Below are 20,915 nucleotides of genomic sequence, written 5' to 3' on the forward strand. Positions count from 1 at the left end.
CTAATGATTGCAATCGATCAAAACGTAAACTATGAACAAAACCTATTTAACAGCTCTCCCTGCCAATGTAAAGCCATTGGTTAGTTATAACCAAGAGATAGGGAATTACTATAAACTAGAGCTGGGTGAAATTTTTTGTGCAAATCATTAATTTGCCAAAAGTCACTTATGTAGGTAAACTGAAACAATTCATAAATTCAGGTTGCTTTCAGGAAATGCTTTGGGTTGAATAAAAAATAAATCACAAATATCAAAAGGATTCATTTTGGCACTTTAAAAAAGGAATGTTTTGAAATGGAACTACTTATTTTGGAAAGACATTTTTGTTTTGGAATTTCACTCAGTTTTTTTAATAAACTTTTCTAAAAGGTATAAACCTTCAGAAATGAAATGTTTTGTTCAACCCACAAATAAATTGTTTTGACTTTTTCATTTTGCTAGAACAATTAAAAGTTTTTTTTTGTTTCAGGTCAACCTGAACCAATTTTTATTTTGGTTCAGTGACCAAATCAGAAAAATTGGTTGTTCACACAGTTTTTATATAAGTTTTTAGAGACTGGGAAACCGAGGCACAGGAAGTTTAAGTGAGATGTCCAAGGTTACACACAGTGGCAGAGACAAGAATGTAACGCAATAGCCCTCACACTAACCAGCAGCTCACATTACATCTTGATCAAGAACACTAAATACAATTCCTTCTGAACATACTGCAAAAGACCAATGAACTATTAGAGACTGCAAAATTTGAGAAAGGTTTCACATATTGTACATAGCAGAATGAATCAATATATACAGGCAGATGTTGGAACCACAGACTGAAGTATATACAGATTGCTTTATTCTGTGGCCATTAACTACATTTTAAACAGTGCTGATTTCTAGATGAAAGATGGGAGCTCTGGTGTGCTCTAATAACTCATTAGTAAGGCTGCAAGTTTGTCACAGAGGTCACGGATTCCATGGGAGGGTGCAGGGGGTTGGAGCATGGGGTGATTCCCAGCCAACGGAAGCTGCGAAGCCAGCACTCTGAGCGCAGGCAGAGCTGCCTGGCCATGCCTCCACCTAGCAGCTGAATGAGGGGGATGTCGCCGCTTCCGGGGAGCCCCCAGTTAAGCACTGCCCAGAGCCCGCCTCACCCTGTCCCATGCCCCAATCCCCTGCCCCCTCCCAAACTCTGCTACTAATGGGGTGGGGCGGCACAGAGCCAGGTAGGAAGCCTGCCAGACCTGCCCACACAAACCCCAGCAGGGGTCCCGGGCAGCCCCGCTTCCCCCCCCACGTTTTAGTCACCAGTATTTTTTAGTAAAAGTCATGGACAGGCTACATTTTAGTCACAGTAAAAGTCATGGACAGGTTGCGGGCAATAAACAAAAATTCATGGCCTGTGACCTGACCATGACTTTTACTAAAAATACCCGTGACTAAAATGTCGCCTTACTCATTAGCCAACACATGTTTTAGTATCACACTCCCAAATGAAAAACACGATTAATCCCTTTAATATTTTGTCTGGTCCTTCACAAAAAGCCATCTTTCGATTTGTTCAGTTCTGGTTTCATATGTCTACCTTTTAGGTTTGTTTGATAATCCATGGCATAGACAGATTAGGTGATATATACAGTATTTGCTCTGTTGTATCAAGCTACTAATGCATTACAATACACAATGTATAGAGTGTTATTCATATATGTAGAATATGCTTTATTATGTTGTAAGCTGATTTTTCTTAAAAATACAATTAAAAGATTACTAAATGAGCTGGCAAATTGGTTAATATCTACATACGAATTAACCATAGATCAGTTAATAAGTACAATGGAATAGAACGACCAGATGTCCCAATTTTAGTCACGATATTTTGGGTTATGTCTTATATAGAAGCCTATTACCGCCTCACCCTTGTCCCAATTTTTCATATTTGCTATCTGGTCACTCTAAATGGAGACACCGTAACTTAGAAGATGAACAGACTGAAAAAAAGAAAGATCATATTGATTCTCCCTCTCCAGATGCATTGGAATAGTAAGTGCCCATTAAAATCAGACAAGTACTTCATCAATAGCTGTTTAATTTTTAAGACGTGTTCACTCTATTGACTCAGGTCACCCAAGAGCTTGGAGAACATCAATTACTTCCATTCACCATCTCTGGGTTTGACGTTTAATATTTCCCCTTGCACAAGATGATTCCTTGTATACTACATGGAATGATTATTAGCGTGGATCTGGCAGCAGTTTTTTTTGTTTTTGTTTTTTTACAAGTGATTCTTCTCAACTCCTCACTCTACCAAAGGTAGATATGTTTCAGGGAGAAAATTGATAAAATCTTGCAAGAGTCTTCAACCCCACCCTTCCCTCACCAGCCCATCCCTTGTAAACTTCTTCCTCCCCACCGAACATTAAGCCCTTTCATCCCAGTCATACACACTGAGGCTTCTTTCTTAACATTGGCTCTCCTAACCTGGCAACCCATCCCCTTCCCCCCGTCACTCACTGTTACATTCCTTCTCTCACCTATAGCCTCAAACTCTCTCCCATCTGGCTCTTTTCTAACAACCTTCAGGTAAGCTCTGATATCCGTTGTATTGGAAACAAAAAACAAAAAAACCCCCCACCATCCTCATGACTCATTCTGATTTCTGAGCTAATCCACCAGGGATGCACGATGCTTCTACAGGCAAAATATTAATTATTAGAGCTGATTAACATTTTTTGCACAGAAAGTTTCCCCATTGAAATACATCAGTGGTTTTCAATCTTTTTTCATGTGCGGATCCCTAAACAATTTTGAATGGAGGTGTGGACCCCTATGGAAATTCAACCTGTGGTCCCCATCATAAAAGTTTTAGACTGAAAACTGACTGAACAGAATTCAACTATAAATATTGCATGTGCTCGGCATGGCGTTTGACGCAGCATGAGAAAGGGTGCTAAACTGTGGGATCCTATGGTAACAACGCTTCCGGGTTTTGACCTGTAGGTTGGTGTATTCAAATACTTTTGACTGATCAGAAAAATGGAATGCCTTTTCTGGGCTCTGAAACTTTATTTTTCTAGTGACCTTTCATGGACCTCTTAGTCACAGACTACAGATCCTCTAGGAATCTGCAGACCACAGGCTGAAAACCACTGAATACACTGTCTACTTGAAATAACATTTTCCCACCAAAAAAATTGATTCCAACCAAAAATTACAACCTTCCAATGGGAAACTGGAAACAAAATGAAAACATTCACATTCTGATTAAAAATGACATCTTCATTTTGGTTTAAAAACAAAATGGAAATGAAGAGAAAGAATGTGTTATTAATTATTATGGTAGCAACCCGAGGCATTGATCAGGTTCCCACTGCACTAGGCACTATACTGACACAGCTGTCGCCTTTGCTTAAAATGCAAAAATTACATTTAAAACATATTACTGCAGAGAATGAGCCAAATTCTGACCCCCCAGATGTCCCAGGAAAGCCTGATTTAACTCTGGGGAAGACAAACACTGGCTTGGTTTTTGGTGTGTGTGCATTTGTGTTTTGCAACCCTGAGAAAGACATATTCCAAGCAGCAGAGGGCAGTAGTGCACCCACATCAATGAACATTGCTATCCACTCTAAGTGAGCCATTTGACTTTTTTTTTTTTTAGGATGTAATTCTTATTGATTCACTTTTGACTTTGAGAGATTTGCCCCAGAGTAAACATTTCTCAGCCAATTCTTCTCAATAGCTCTTCCATTACTGGAAATGCTTTACAGTATTTGTCTACATAGGTTTATGAAATTTATTTCCACATCTTAATACAGAAATACAGCGTACCAGCTATATCATGAACAAAAACACAGAACATACATGGAGGTAGTAGTGCTCCCTGTATAGGAAAGAGATGACTGAAAAGATGCGATGCTCAATGTTATTGCCAACTTTGAGACATCATTGCTGGTGATGTTGTTTAATTTGCTGAACAAATAGATTACATTACTTATTCTTGCAATAATCCAAACACTGCAAAGTGTAGATCCCTGAGAACACTTTTCCACACTTTGATTAATTGTACCCTGTGCACATAAAAGTTACCCGATGTACAGTTTTTGCATACACACTTTAAATTTAGTCAGAGAAAGACAAAGCATACAGCACTCAGTCCAACATATCTGCTATGCATACTTCATTACAGATGTTGCTAGTTTTCAAGGTTCTGAAGAAAAATTTATGTGATGTGACGCACATTATGAGATCCTTTCATCTCTATTGCTTGAAGCCAGCTAAGAATCCAAGGTATTGTGTGCCCTAATTGCTTGTAAACATGGCAGCAGGCTTTCAGGTATTCTTTGTAACTGATGTATTGTCTTGTAAATTCTATAAATCTCTAGGATGCTAAATAATGAAGCTCAAATATAGCAACAGGAAAGTAGGCAAAAAACACGGTCTGGCTCACTCACTTCACTGGACATAACTGAACCTACTTCTCTACTTACCGCATCAATGAATATCTAGTACACCCATCATTGAGATATCTAGGTGTTAAATATAAAATGAAAAGTTGTATGACGCATGTCTATAAATGACCCTCTTCTCTCTGCTCTTCAGTTCAGTCATCATTTCTAGTGTTCTTTCTTTTCTACCCAGAAGACATTATGCAGAATGACTTTCAGCATCCAGCACTACCATCCTCCTCATCACTCCACACATCCATAGGGACATACAGTAAACCACAGTGCTACTACTCTTCAATATTTATGTTATGGCAGCATCCAAAGGCCACAATTATACATGGGGCCCCCATTTTGATAAGAGATGTACAAACATGTATGAAGGATCCTTACCCAAAAAAAAATTGCAATCCAAATAACTACTTATAATGAGATCAGGAGACACCACAATCATTAGGAAGGGGTAAACTTTGAGTTTTCAATGGCAGCCACTATACTACATATTCCTTGTATTTTTCTCGGTTTGATCAGTCATAATCCACACATATAATACATTCACATGAAATATATACTTAGATATACTTGGGCATATGCTATATTTAATGCTGTGTATGTTACCAAACTGATAAAAACATAGGGACAATACAGGAAGTGTGATTAAAAAAAAATCAGTGTTTACTATTCACCATATTTTGCTTCACGATTTTCTGCAGTTAAAACACAAACACCTCTCTGAGATAAATAAGAGTAAAAATACTGGACCTGACTCATGATAGTGTTACTCTAGTTTCACTGCAGGGTAACTCCGCTGAGTAACAAAATGGTGAAGTAGGTCCCAAATCCTCCAGTGCACCAACCATATTTATTTTTGCTTTTGGCAATAGGGACATTGCTGGCAGTCTACAGACTAGAAAGTTTCAATATTAAGTTAAAAATCCACCAAAGGTGGTTGTATTGCTTCCATTACCATAGTATCTAAGCACCTCACAATCTTTTAATGTAATTATTCTGTGAGGAAGAGACGCACTATTATCCCCATTGTACAGATAGAAAACTGAGGAATTGTTTTACAAAAGGTCACAAAGAAAGTCTGTGGCAGAACAGGGACTGGAATTCAGGTCTCTCAAGTCCCCACATGACCAGCATGCTAACTACTGGACCATCCTTCCTCTCTAACAGTAACAAATAATGCTAAGAAGAAACAATTGAGATTCTTAGACTGATGGAACTTTAGAAGTACAAAGTGCTTTATAATAAAGTGCCTTTCCCCATTTTACAAAGGGAAAAGCTGAGACACAGATGGAACAAAGGTCTGTTCAGCTACAATGTAGAGGGGGTTTATGCAGATTATATTAAAATACAAATGGTAGCTAAGCATGGTTGGTGGAAACGGATAGACAATAAGACAGGAAATATCACAATGCCACTATATAAATCCATAGTATGCCCACACCTTGGATATTAGTCAAGATAGTCGGGGATGCAACCCCATGCTCTGAGTGTCCCTAGCCTCTGATTGCCAGAAGCTGGGAGTGGATGACAGGGGATGGATCACATAATTGCCCGTTCTGTTCATTCCCTCAGAAGCACCTGGCATTGGCCACTGTTGGAAGACAGGATACTGGATTAGACTGTGACGGACTATTGGTCTGACCCAGCATGGCCATTCTTATGGTGACACTCCCCCTAGTGTAGAAGATCAGCACAGTTTATGCAACACTTAAGACTCACTTAACTCCTCATTACAAGGCTTAAGTGGGACTAAAGTGATTTATATGCCTTGTACTGGCCCTTTGCGTATGTGTGAATTTCACCCCTACTGAACAGGCACCATTGACCAATAGCAGGATACACAAGCCACAGGAATCTTCACTTAGCCTTATAACAAAGAGTTCTGAATCTGACTTCTATAATTTAGTGTGATACAAAGAGCCACAGCAAAGTCAAGGGAAATGAGAATAATGGGAGAATATGAACAGCATTTGTAATAGCCAGTAATGAATCACGTCCAATGAAAATGGTCACTGCTGTCATTGAGTTTCGTAAGACCTCACAAGAATCACTTTCTTACTTTTGCTCACTATCTTAGTACAGACTTTGATGGGCCAGACATTCCACTGTTTTATATGGGTGTTGCACCGATGAAGTCAATGGAGTTACAATGATTTACACCCGCTAAGAATCTGACCCATAGCTTTTAAAACAATGACATTATTTCTGGTCTTTGATTTAGTACACCATATTCAGAGGAAGATGCAGTAAAGGAATACTAAAAACTCCTACTTTGTACTTCAAGCAGACAGCATTGAGGACATGGCTTGGGAAGACATTGATCAATAGTCTCATTAGCCCTTAAAATACTCTTTGGCTCACTTCAGCCTCATTCTGTCCTCTCTCAAGTTCCTTTTCGTTATTATTCATAACCAAAGTCCTTGGAATCATTTTCTGTGATACACAAACAACTACGTGGCAGCGTCTGTTAATTGTCTCATTGCTCTTGCAAAGTAACTGATAGCAAACAAAGCAACTGCCTGATCAATGGATGACACAGTAACAGCCAGGGATGGACTAGTTTGTACAAGGCTACTTCTTCCACGAGAAGCCACAAACAGTGTCTTGCCCTGAAGGTAAGGTGAGCCAGTAGATCAATAAGCCACAAGAGGGTATGTGATGGTGTTAAATTCACCCCGTGTAGAGGATCAGCAAGGCCTACACACCACTAAAGCCTCACTTAAGAATCCAAAATAGGGATTAAAAAGTACACAAATCCTTATGTTGGGCCCCTGTGCAGGGCTGAATTCCACCCTTGGATGCATTTTACTGGAATACCTTCGCCACACAAGAACATGCTCTGATAACCTACAATACATGCCACAGAGTGGCATTTGCAGGGGATTGTACAATGTATCCCTTCACTTGTAAAATGATCAGAGAAAATGCAGAGAAAAGGTGCAAGTGACTTTCCTAAACAGTCCTCAACATTTGTTAAATTTTTCATACCTATTCTCTCTTCTACACTAACTGGACTCCTTCCTTCCCACACTGACTACTGGAGATGACCACCTCACTTTCAGCAGCATATGGCTCATCAGCCAATTATAACTCACCTTCTTTGATCAAAACTAAGGACAATGTTATATAGCACTGAGCTATCTGTAAAGGGCTCTTTCCTGCTCAACCCCACCTTGCTGCAGCACAACCTTTAGCAGCAGCCTTGACAGCACAGAGCACCGGCTTAGTCACTCATCAAACCATCCACTGGCTGCATGCAGGCCTGAGAGCAACTGAAGTAGTACTTGACGGCTCTTGGCTTGGCCCCACCCCACCCCACTCAGGACCACAACCATCCAAGGTAGTACCTGGCTGTTCTTGTCCCTGCTCCGTACCCCAAAACCCCAACAGAAAAAGGTAGTTGAAGATTACACAGCAAGTCCACCCCTGCAGCTGCATGCCCCTAAGTAAATCTACTTACCTCCCGTCACAGTTCTCCAATACCCGCTCATCTCCTCAGTCACGAGGAGCAGTACTTTCACTGGGATCCCTCCTGAGCTGGATGAGGGAGGAGGGATGGATAGGCTGATTTGGCATTAGGGGCACTGGAAGAATTCTCGCTTGGGCTTGAGCCATTCCCAGCCGGGATCCTCGGTGGAAATGCTAGAAGGAAAATGTTAGTTCAGCTAAAAGGCGAAACACAAGGCCAAAAGAAAGAAGAAAATCTCAATGCCACAAAATTAAAACAGTAAAAATGGCCGAGGAAATGAAAAGAATAAACATCAAGCTCCTAATCTCCTCCACCACCACTTTCCAAAAGATGGTAGCACTCATCAGAAGGGACCCCAGGTAACTGGACTGAGAGGTAATCCAGCTGCAGTTCAGGATTGGCGGGAGACTGGTTCATAGCAGCTACAAAAGTGTGAAGCTGCTACAGGGCCTATCCCCTGCCTAAGGTTACCAATTTTGGTTGGACATAGAATATCAGGGTTGGAAGGGACCTCAGGAGGTCATCTACTTCCACCCCCTGCTCAAAACAGGACCAATCCCCAACTAAAATCATCCCCACCAGGGCTTTGTCAAGCCTGACCTTGAAAACCTCTAAGGAAGGAGATTCCACCACCTCCCTAGGTAATGCATTCTAGTGCTTCACCACCCTCCTAGTGAAACAGTGTTTCCTAACATCCAATCTAGAACTCCCCCACTGCAAATTGAGACCATTACTCCTTGTTCGGTCATCTACTACCACTGAGAACAGTCTAGATCCATCCCCTTTGGAATCCCCTTTCAAGTAGCTGAAAGCAGCTATCAAATCCCCCCTCATTCTTCTCTTCTGCAGACTAAACAATCCCAGTTCCCTCAGACTCTCCTCATAAGTCATGTGCTCCAGCCCCCTAATCATTTTTGTTGCCTCCGCTGGACTCTTTCCAATTTTTCTACATCCTTCTTGTAGTGTGGGGCCCAAAACCGGACACAGTACTCCAGATGAGGCCTCACCAAGGTAGAATAGAGGGGAATGATCAAGTCCCTCGATCTGCTGGCAATGCCCCTACTTATACAGTCCAAAATGCCATTAGCCTTTTTGGCAACAAGGGCACACTGCTGACCGATATCCATCTTCTCGTCCACTGTAAGACCTAGGTCCTTTTCTGCAGAACTGCTGCCTAGCCATTCGGTCCCTAGTCTGTAGCAGTGTATGGGAGTCTTCCGTCCTAAGTGCAGGAATCTGCACTTGTTCTTGTTGAACCTCATCATATTTCTTTTGGCCCAATTCTCTAATTTGTCTAGGTCCCTCTGTATCCTATCTCTACCCTCCAGCATATCTACCACTCCTCCCAGTTTAGTGTCATCTACAAACTTGCTGAGGGTGCAATCCACGCCATCCTCCAGATCATGAATGAAGATATTGAACAAAACCAGCCCCAGGACCGACCCTTGGGGCATTAATCTTTCATTAAAGATTGACTTTTAATTCTTGGAGACTCCAGGACAATCTTGGAGGGTTGGCAACCCTACTTGTGCCCGATTTGATGAATGGGTGGTTCCTTATGCAGGACACAGCCATTCAAAGCATCCATTGGGACAAAGAGAGAATGTGCACAGTTGTACACTATAGACAGTATGCACTTGCTCCAGGGAGACGTGTCAGGAACCATGGAAAAAGCGCAACTCTCTGGAGGCCCTGCAGCACTTGCAGAAAGTGCTATGAGTGGAGGTAAGGTACTGTGTGCACCTGTGGCAGCCAGGCTAGGGAAGAAAGGCCCATACAGTGACCTTAACATCGGTCTTAAATATTTAATTATAACTCAAGATTTAGTTGCCTGCACCATTAAACTAATAAACAAGTCACAAAAGGTGACTGCTCAGTCACAGTGTTTAAGCAAAGCACCCAACCTGGCTCTGGAGTCTTAGGCCAGTTCTGGGGAACTCTTCTCCTTTGCCACACCCATTCAGCATTGTCCTTCGAAGGAAGCAGGCAAGTCTTCTTAACTAGCCTGCTGGCTCCCTATTGGTCAGTGGCTCCTCCTGGCACTTCTAGGCCTCTTGAGAACCATGTCTCATTTATAGCCTGCCCTGAATGAGTTTTCCTTAAGCAGGGGGGTGTCAGGGTGCTGAGGCCCCCAGCAGGAGATAGAACCCATCACAGCACCCCAAAAAGAATATAAAGTGGGGGATGCACTGCACAACTGCAACAGCTCAGTCACACCACCCATCAGTACATAGATGTTGCAATGGTGTGATTCCCCAGGGTAAGCAAGGCTCTTGGAAAGAGGTCACTTGAACTGGATGAAAGAACTACCATCAGTGTTGCTAGGATATTTTATTCCCTTTTGCTTGTCCCACTGTAGTCAACATTTGTCCATTGCCTAGAAAGTTGTCACTCATGGATCCTCTGAGCCACATTTTTCACCATTCTTCTATTGTCACATTAAAGATCCTAGACACTAGCTGCCCCTCAGTGACCAGCCAAGTATCAGTGCAGTACAAATAAAAGATGACGGATCCTAATATTTAAATGGGCTGTATATTTCTTTGGATAGCATTCACTATTATTCTAACCTCTGTCATTCTAGGAACTCAGAACCTAATGTTTATAGAGTCAGATGGACTAGAATCTACTATATCTTACAAGGAATTTGGCACTAAGTCTAACCTTTGAGTCTATGGAACAGGCCCAGACTACTAAATTGCTACACATTAAGTATATTTATATTCAGCTAAAACCATTTATTTTCCAAAGATAACATTTTCTATAGATTTGGATTTTAGCAACTGGGTCTTTTTTTATTATTTATAAATCAGATTTTAAAAGAGTTCCCTAAAATATGCAACAAATATGATTATTGGCTTCAGTGTATAACCTTAGTGCATACTATGGATATATGTATATTAGAGAATACGGTTTCTGGTACTTTTCAAAAAGAGTTGAGGTGAGGAATTTCAACAGTTCACAAGGTTTAACATTGCTTGGCACAGCATGGATTTCACAGATTTATATTGGCCTATATTTATTGAATTCGACTGAAGAACTGATTTTTGTTTACATTCTGGCTGGAATTTTGTAATGCTAGGACCAGACACCCACAAAAACCTTAATACTTCTGAAAAGTACAGGTTGTACCCAAAAAAAAAAAAAGCCATGCAACATGTAGCCTGCCAAAACTACTCCAAAGCAAACAGGCAGTTCCTAAAATGATCATTCATACAGCCCCAACTCACTCGAGCACAGAGGCTTTGCTGCGTCTGCTGCCCCCAAGATCAATTTAATATACACTTTAGGAGAAGACTATTCAGCTTTCTGGAATCACTAGAAATGAAGTGCTATGTGGGATGAAAAAATAACCCTTTCCAGGTTTACAGACAAACTACAGCTGGGGTTGTGCAATCTCTGCCTATACTCTGGTGTTTGCTAAATGCAAATAGACATATACACAATATTCAACTCACACAGAAGAAGGCAGAAAGCTGTTCACAGCTCACAAACAAACAACCCATCCACCCTCTCTCAAGGATGTCAACAAGGAAGAGAGTCCTGAAAACTTTTCCTTAAAATAACTCTCTCCTCTCTCCCTTCCATTTCTGGCAGACAGCTACTGTAGCAAGTAATTAGAGAGGGACTTTCATATTGGGACAAACAAGAAGAAATGAAAGCATTTAGGCTTAAACATTTTTCTTTGCCAGTACATTGCTAAATAAATATTATTAAAAATACTTAAGGAAATCTGGATGCTGGGAGAATAAACTCTGATTCTCACCATTCTGTTTAATCCTTTAGTCAACAAGCCCATGATCAACCTGTTTGTGAAATCACAGTCTTGCCATGGGAATGCATAACCAGGCCAGCTGCTTCCCATGCAGCTATACTACAAGCAACCTGCCTGTTTCCTCCCACCCAACCCTGCTTTCAGGGCCCCTTAAAAACTCATTCAGTTCAAAGGTAGGTCAAACAATCCCCTCCAGAGAGTCAAATTCATTAAGTCTTCAGATACAAACTAGCACCTAGGCCCCAGCCCATACAGCATCTCTCTAGTTCAAAATAACAAAGTCTTTCAAGTAGAACACAAACTCATACACTCCCCCAGAACAGTTTCAGTTGGGCACATTGCCTCCCCGCTGAGGGATTGCGTTTCCACTTCCCCACCCCTCATGCCTAGCATATGCCCTTCTCCTTGGCCTCCTTCAGCTGTTGTCTCCATCCTATTGACTCAGGAAACTGCAGAAGCCTTTGTAATACTCCCTACAGTATCTACAGGCACAGCTGCAGCTTCCTACGCATCCCACCTACCCACTCTGGGTCCTGCAGACACCCTCTTATTCCCACAGTGCTTATAGACTTGGTGTAGTTTCTTGAATTGCCCCCTTCTTGCTCCTTTTGTACTGGAAGCATCTGATTCCTCTCAGGTGGGACTCATCCTGTAATCAGAGTTGACTTAACTGCAGGCTCTCCAGCCAATGGGTCAAACCACCCTGTTAGAGAGAGATAACGATGTCACAAATTCAATGTTATGACGTCACTGCAGAGCTCACCATGAGAGGTGTGTTAAGGGGGAGACAACATTTGTTGAATTATAAACACAGTAGGAAAGATCCCCCTCTGGTATAAATTAGAGCAGCTCCACTGGACTTAATAGAACTTTGTTGATTTGCAGCAACTTGAGATTTGGCCCTGATATCTGATCATTTGATTAGCAAAATTGATTTAAAATTATATGAAAAACACAAGACAAAACAATGACACCATTTAGGAGATCTCTTAAAGCATTTCCTAGGGTAAAAGTCATTTTCTGCAGGAATTTTCCTTAGATGAGGAGTATAGGATTGGGCCCCGACACTGCACCAATTTGCTCCCAAACCATTTGGAACATTATTCCCCATTAATTTACTGCATTTGTATGTGTGTCTCTCTCTCTCTATTTTGTGATATAAAATTGTTCTTGCACTACAGAGTCACACATCTCAATTTTGTAATTAAAAATCTTGGCTATGCAATTGGAGGAGGAACGTTATACTCTATAATTAGGCTACAGTGTCACATAAGATATGCAATTATATTATTAGTATGTGTGAATTCGGATTAAGAGACTATGTGAAATTTAGTTTTGGGGAAAAAATGTACTGTGCTGATATAGTAGGTGACAGTTAATGTACCAGATGTTTGCCAGACTCTGCATTCCAAGACTTGCCATATTAGTTCACCGTGGGTGAAACACACTCCAGTGCAGCAGGTCCTCAGGATGCCAGTGCATCAGTTAAGTTCCACAGAGACCTCTGAACATGGAACATCAGGCTGTGCGCGCTCTAGGGTGAAATTCACCCTTTAAAAACTGATCACATGAGAAAATGAGATTGAAAGGGGCTTGAGTTTAAAAAAAAACAAAAGCACTCCTGAAAAGTATTCACTTCTGCTATTTTCTCCCCATCTTAAAACTGACAACAGATTTAAAAAACACAAACAAACACAAAAAACAATTATTACCCACAGAGGGTGAAATGCTGGCTTCATTAAAGTCAATGGGAGTTTTGCCACTAACTTTATTGGAGCCAGGATTTCAACCAGAGAGAGAAAATTTTCTTATCCGACTTTATTTTATGGCTGAAATATAATTCAAACTTCTTCATACAGAGGTTTCGATTAGAAAAGTTGTTCTACCCTAGTTATTATAAATAGTGGGTGCTGCCATATAAACAAAAGAAAGTCCTTACGTCACTGAAGCCTACATGAAAGAGCAACTCTCACCTTCCGGGAAAGGAAGTGGAATATAAAGCAGTTGATCCATGCAAGAGCACACTCTGCTGGCCAGCCTGCCTTCCTGCTGGTATGCCTGGCTCCCTAGGCTGCCCAGCCCCCTGGGGAAGTTGGGAACATTGCAGAACATGTCACCAGGATGGAAATTCCATTTCCAGGCCATTTCTACCCTCATAAAGCAGTGCTGATTTGGAAAACGGGATATAAGTTAGTGATCATTGTTTCAAGTTTAATGTAATAATTTTACTGGTGACCCCTTTTCTACGAAGACTTTTCTCCCCAGAGATCATGTCATGAAGTGACTGACTTTTTTTTTTTTTATTTGTAATGTGATTTTTTTTAGTACAAGTGCGGTGCTGTGTTCATTCCATATCTTTCCCATCTCTCCTTTAGCAAAGTAGTAAGAATTAGAGTATGATAACATCAGTTGGGGGGAAAAAAACACCCCACACCCTCCTAGAAATAAAGGAATTATAATGAAATTCCACTACCACAAAAACGGATGGGAAATTAAAACACTAAATTGAGGCACCATAAAGAGCCTGTTCAGTTGCATGAACTAAAAAAATTGTTAAAGAAAAAAAACCATTAAAATGTGCTCAGTAGCAAAATAATGATCATCGATGGCCCCAGTCATGGAAATGCAGATCTTCACTCACATGAGTAGTTCCATTGATTTTTAAGCACGGGCACAATTCTTTGCAGGATTGGGGCCGCTATCATGAAAACAGATGCTTGACATTAAAATTTCTGGACCTAAACTATCTTTATGAAAAACAAACCATAGAAACTCAATCCTGGATATGCTGCAACCCTGCTTAACTAAACTCTTGTTTAACCAGGTGTGGATTAAGACTATGGCCCAATCCTTCAAACACATACACGTGTGCTTAACCTTAAGCATGTGCAGGACTGTCTTTAGGCATATGCAGCTGTGGAGGGCATCCAAAAATGTGGGAGCACCAACGAGACCATAGGTGCCGACTTCTCATTTTGCCAGGGGGTGCTTGACACCCCCCCTCCGCTCCAGACCCTGCCCCCACTCCATCCCTTCCCCCAAACCCCTGCCCCTGCCCTGCCTCTTCCCATCCCTGCTCCGCCCCCGCCCTGCCTCTTTCCCGCCTCCTCCCCTGAGCGTGCCATCCCAGCTCTTCTCCCTCCCTCCCTCCCAGAGCTTAAATGCCACGAATCAGCTGTTCGCGGCACTCCAGAAGCATTGGGAGGGAGAGGAAAGAGTTGGTAAGTGCAGGGCCACCAGCACACAAGAGATGCGGGTGGAGGGGGAAGGGGGTATAGCTTGGCGCTGATGGGATGCACCCACTAAATTTTCCCTGTGTGTGCTCCAGCCCCGGAGCACCCACTCCTGGAGTCCACACCTATGACTAGGACAGCAGGTAAGAGCAGGTCGGCTCCCGCACACCCAGTGCACGTGCTGCAGTCTCCTTACTAGGCAGAAGCCCTATTCCCAGAGCCAAATGCGCTGGCCTAAGGGCACCACTTGTGCTGGCCTAGGGGCACCAGTATTCCAAGAGCCAGATGCGCTGGTGTAGGGGCACCAGTATTCACAGAGCCAAATGCACCAGCATTGGGGCACCAGTTGCGCTGGCATAAAAGCACCAGTTTAATAATAATGTGTAGGACCTCCATAAATCCTAAGGAGGGCCTGAGCATGTGAATAGCACAATTGACTTCAGTAGGACTACTCACATACTTCAATTTAAGCCTCCACTAAAGTGACTGCAGAATCAGGTTCTATATGTGGCCAAATGAAATCCAGCGGAAGAGCTCTCTCAGACCAAAAGGCTCTTCATTCCAGTAAACAAGAGGCCCACACCCCCCAACGGGTTTGTGATGCATTATTTCTCTATGTGCATTATTTCTCTATGTCTAACATAGCCAGTCTTTTCTGACTTTCAGAGAACTGGTTTTATAAATCTTCCTTTTACTGAATGCTAGTTAGTAAACAGTTGTTTCATTGAAGAATATTATGTTTAACTGCATGTAACCAAAGAACAAGGTGCTGCAGCTGGGAGCTATAACAACAAACTCACAGCCTCTGTGAATCAGGCATGGAAGGGGATGGATAACACACTGACCAGCAGATTACATCTGCATACTTTGGAAGATTATTAGATCAATGTTAAATCTGACTAGACCTGAGTCTGTAGTGGAAAAATTGTGACTTCAAAAGTGAAATTCTATTTGATTGTATCCCTTTTGAACTTTGCTTTCTGTGAACAAAGAAGTGATCAAGTATTACCAACATATATGTGAAGAGAAGGGAACTTCATGCTAGATTGGTTACTGAAAATGAAATTCAACTTGTATATTTGATTGTGAAGACCCAGTTTGAACTATGGGTGAAATTCATCTCTGTGCAGGGTTCCTAATCAAGGCTAAAGTGACAAGTAAATCCTCTAAGGTGAACTTCACTGTGCATAACCTATATGGTAGCCCTCTGCACAGGGGTCAATTTAGTTTGCAGTGTTCAGCCTTTGCCAAACTGGTTGGCTTGCAAACTTATCAAAGTGCAACTCCATGTATCCTGAGAACATATCAATCTCTAGATAAACAGAGTCACAATACATATGCTTCTGGTCATCATGTCAGATTTGCAAGGATTAAAGCATACTCAACACATAGATCAAATACTTGCTGATTCCATACAAGGGTCATCAATTTAAATTTTGTAATCTGTCCACCCAATACAAGCAATTTCCACTTGCTTTATCCTTTAGTAACAGTCTTTAATATCATGTAATCATCTCTATAGCAAAATTCCATAAACGTATTACATGAATTTGGATTTGAACATGTCTCTACCTGTTCATATCCCGGCTGAAAAGAGCTTTAAAACATTGCCACTGGAGGGCTCTCTGGTGTAAGCTTTACAGATGTGAAAGTGTGTGTATTTGGGTAACATTTGCAAGAGGTTTAATTTTTTCCCCCTTAAAACTGTGTGATTAAGAGTATAGGTTTAAGACAGACATAGTGGCCACTCTAGACAATCAATGTGCCAGGGACCCCCCTGCATTCCCATACCAGGTTTCTCATTGCACCTGAGTCCTAACCTACAGCCTTCACTTGCTTTTCTAGTCTCAAACCCTTTGGAGGAGAGATTATCACTCCTGACAAGCTACATGACCATTTTAATGATAGGGACAATGGGGACTAGAATGAGGCAACCTCATAGACTCATAGATATTAAGGTCAGAAGGGACCATTATGATCCTCTAGCCTTACCTTCTGCACAATGCAGGCCTCAGAATCTCACACACCCACTCCTGAAATAAACCTCTCACCTATGTCTGAGCTACTGAAGTCCTCAAATCATGGTTTAAAGACTTCAAGGTACAGAGAATCCTCCAGCAAGTGACCCATGCCCCATACTGCAGAGGAAGGTGAAAAACCCCCAGGGCCTCTTCCAATCTACCCTGGAGGAAAATTCCTTCCCGACCCCAAATATGGCAATCAGCTGAACTCTGAGCATGTGGGCAAGATTTACCAGCCAGATACCCAGGAAAGAATTCTCTATAGTAACTCAGATCCCATCCCATCTAACATCCCATCACAGGCCATTAGGCCTATTTACCATGAATAGTTAAAGATCAATTAATTGCCAAAATCATATCATACCATATCATATCCCATCATACCATCTCCTCCATAAATTTATCGAGTTTAATCCTGAAGCCAGATAGGTCTTTTGCCCCCACTGCTTCCCTTGGAAGGCTGTTCCAGAACTTCACTCCTCTGATGGTTAGAACCCTTCATCTAATTTCAAGTCTAAACTTCCTGATGGCCAGTTTATACCCATTTGTTCTTGTGTCCACATTGGTACTGAGCTTAAGTAATTCCTCTCCCTCTCCAGTATTAATCCCTCTGATATATTTATAGAGAGCAATCATATCTCCCCTCAACCTTCTCTTAGTTAGTTCTAAACAAGCCAAGCTCCTTGAGTCTCCTTTCATAAGACAAGTTTTCCATTCCTTGGATCATTCTAGTAGCGCTTCTCTGTACCTGTTCCAGTTTGAATTCATCCTTCTTAAACACGGAAGACCAGAACTGCACACAGTATTCCAGATGAGGTATCACCAGTGCCTTGTATAACCTCCTTATCTCTACTGGAAATACTTTGCCTGATGCATCCCAAGACTGCATTAGCTTTTTTCACGGCCATATCACATTGGCAGCTCATAGTCATCCTGTGATCAACCAATACTCCAAGGTCCTTCTCTTCCTCCGTTAATTCTAATTGATGCATTCCCAGCTTATAACTAAAATTCTTGTTATTAATCCCTAAACGTATGACCTTACTCTTCTCACTATTAAATTTCATCCTATTACTATTACTCCAGTTTACAAGGTCATCCAGATCTTCCTGTATGATATCCTGGTCCTTCTCTAAATTGGCAATACCTCCCAGCTTTGTATCATCCGCAAACTTTATTAGCACACTCCCACTTTTTGTGCCGAGGTCAATAATAAAAAGATTAAATAAGATTGGTCCCAAAACCGATCCCTGAGGAACTCCACTGGTAACCTCCCTCCAATCTAATTCATTTTCTCTGGTGACCACATCTAGACTTCTGATCCAAGCTTCCCACTGTGAAGGTGAGCACAAGATTTGACAAAAAGAGTTTCCCCACCCAAGCACAGAAAAATTAAACATTCACATTTGATGAGACCCATTATTCTTTTTAAGAAATGGGTGAAGGGCTGGAGGACAAAGAGCAAAAGCAGTTCTATTTATTAATGAAAGTTCAGTTCTGAGTTATGGCTTTTTCCAAGTCTTAAGGATTAGGGACCCCATCCCCCACACACACCCACTTCCCTTCTCATTCACACACACACACACAAGATCTGAGATCAACATTTCCTCAGGATGTTCAGCATCAAACCAGAGAACCATTGTAATGCATTAGTCACATCAGACACCATAGTTTACATCAGTGAGCCAGTATAAGTAATCGTAGCCCCATTCAAATCAATGAGGTGTCACTGATTTACATCAGCTGAAGATCTGACTCCTTGCATTCATGGTAGTAAATTATATGTACTGGTCACTGTCTTGCAGAGATTTGTGGCTAACCTCAGAGACTCTCTTCCTACTGTAAATGGAGCGTGGGAAAATCCATGCTCTTATGCCTAGGGCATTTTGAGTATTAAATGTCAGCTCAATCTCAAGTACTGTGGTAGCATTTTAATAAGAGGCAGGTAGGTATATGGCTATTAGTGAGATCAGAGAGACAAGATGGGTGAAGTAATATATTTTATTGGACCAACTTCTGTTGGTGAGAGAGACAAGCTTTCAAACTTACACAGATGGGCTGGGTACAATATCTAGGGGTTCCTCTTAAAAATACAAAATAGAACTGGCTCAAGCCTCAGTAACCCAGAAAAACTAAACATGACCCCAGGGCACCTCTAAGAAGCAATACTTCTTCCCCACGTGAATCTGTATACTACAAAAGAAAAGCTTTTATTAAAAAGGGACAGGGAACCCAGCATTAATTTGGGAGACCACCACCACCACCACATTCAAGAACAGATAACCATAAGCAAACACCCAGCACACAATATGTTGGGCAGTGCCATTTTCCCATCTTAGGATGTGAAACTCCAGACAACCATCCCTTTAACACATCACCTCACTCACAGCTAGTTGTCCTTAGTCAGGAAAGACATACAGTTCAGAAGTGCATTCACATGGACCCACTTCCCACCCCTGAAAAGTTAGTGAGATTTGTAGTTATGTTAAACAAACCAACCTCATGCTTCAGGGTGTAAACTGAGCCTTCCTGTGGTCAGCCCATCTCTCATGTGCATCATTGCTCAATTACCTTGGGGTGAAATTCACCCTGTACAGCTGACTAGCACAAGGAGTATGTATCACTAGTGAGAAAGGGAGACATGAGTAATACAAGTCTGTCTTTGCCCTCACCCTAGATAAATTATTGATGTTTATTTTTTCCCTCCTCCATCCTCTTCTGGAGCTTCAGGTATTGGACAAGGCCAGAGGTAGGATGCTATTTGGTAGATTCATGGTCTGACAAAATATGGCAATTCCAGTTTCTTACAGCACAGTGTTAAATGGCATAAATTGTTCATCGAGATTAATGGTTTTACATACTGATTCTATATACATACATGTAAATTGCATAAAGTTAATGCACATTAAATCCAAAAAAAAAGTAAAGCAATGGCAAACTTGTACAGTAGGAGCCTAATTCTGATCTCACTTGATGTGCACTGATTTAAGAGTAACTCTAGTGAAAGCAGTAGAGTTATACCAGTATACATCTGAGAAGCAGTATGAGGTCTTTAAAATAAAATAAAAGCTAACTGTACAAGTTAAGATTCCTAGACAGCTACATAAACAGTCCTGGTGTACACATTTGTGTTTTCTATTCTTGTTTTCTTTATTGGATGTGTATCTTAATATATTTTAAGTTGTTTATAAGAGAAAGAAAACATATTTTCCCCAGCTTTGCAGAATTCGAGAACAGCTGAATGGATTTTCCCCTCAAACTTTCCCATAAAATTCTCATTTTGGCTGAGACCAATGATGGAAAATTTCAGCCTAGAAAGTAGAACCCTTTAGAGAGCTATGAGCAAGTGAACACATTAATTTATAGCAGAAACTGTTTTGCCACCTTAACTACAATATTGTATTTGCTACCAAGCAAAAGCCTGGTATGTGTGTTGTGTTTATTTATGAACACATACATTGATGTTGGTACAGTGAGTCCACACAGTCTTAATTATTTTATTGACCAGCAACATAGAAAGACATGGAAAAACCCCATAGAGTCAAGACATGCCTCTGGGTTGATTTAACCTAAACACCAGTCTTTAGGGAAATGTTTGAGTGTTTCTTTCAATAGATGCAATTGGCATGCCTGAACATGGCACACCTATTTATTTGATGTGGCTTCTTTTAGACTTGCACATCCTTCCATTGCATCACCAGGAGGGTTCTGCTAGTGCTCGGGGCAAAATTAAATTGGCTAAATATTAAATGGTGAGCACATGTGCTGGCACTGCAGAGATAAAATGGAAATCTCTTGTACTGTAAATACTCTATTTATTCATCATCAGGACCCTGATAATGAGCTTTGTTTTCACAGTTGTCAGCCTACTGTAGCCAAATTGTGGGACACAAATGTGAGAAACAAACACATAACGGACACAAAAAACTGCAGGAAAGAAAGCTTAAGTAGATGTGGGTGAAATTCATTTCTTTAAAGAAC

At 41.3% G+C, this 20,915-nt stretch overlaps 1 long non-coding RNA gene across 1 annotated transcript in view; it reads right to left on the bottom strand.

Moving 5' to 3' along the window:
* LOC122460299 overlaps positions 1-20,915 on the bottom strand; it is an 86,876-nt gene that overhangs the window by 62,134 nt on the left and 3,827 nt on the right. The window contains exon 2 of the long non-coding RNA XR_006281537.1: positions 7,897-8,065. This is a non-coding gene — a long non-coding RNA (uncharacterized LOC122460299). The remainder of the gene's footprint in view (positions 1-7,896; positions 8,066-20,915) is intronic.

This window comes from Dermochelys coriacea, chromosome 1 (genome assembly GCF_009764565.3).
Source record: "Dermochelys coriacea isolate rDerCor1 chromosome 1, rDerCor1.pri.v4, whole genome shotgun sequence".
NCBI lineage: Eukaryota > Metazoa > Chordata > Testudines > Dermochelyidae > Dermochelys > Dermochelys coriacea.